Genomic DNA, 460 nt, shown 5'->3' on the forward strand with positions numbered 1-460 from the left:
CATTCCAGTCCATTTTAAACTAGAGATACTTTATTTGAGGAGAGACAATACAATATGCTCTTAGCATAGCAATACAGACATTTGACCAAATTATACAGTTCAAAATTATATAGAATTTCTCCTAATAAAAAAAACGGTAGCCTGTTTAAAGTAATTTCATATGACTGATTTGGACAGGGATTTGTTTTTTACTTTAACATTTGTTTATATTGGCTTTTTATTTGAAGTGGAGCGAGTGGAACTGTGTGTTGGTGCTGCCTCCTGCTGGTGTAGAGGTGAACTGCAGGCCCGGCAGAGTCAGGGTAACTGCCACAACTCATTCTGTTACTGCCATAACAGAATTATAAGGTTCTATCTCCGTTTAGGGTAGTTCAGAGATATTGAGCGTCAAAGTTTTTACATTCCATTATGCTTTGTGAGATGGAACCTTTGTATTTTATTAATTACTAACTCAAAAATG

The sequence above is a fragment of the Nansenia antarctica genome, assembly GCF_963989245.1.
Source record: "Nansenia antarctica genome assembly, chromosome: 3".
NCBI lineage: Eukaryota > Metazoa > Chordata > Actinopteri > Argentiniformes > Microstomatidae > Nansenia > Nansenia antarctica.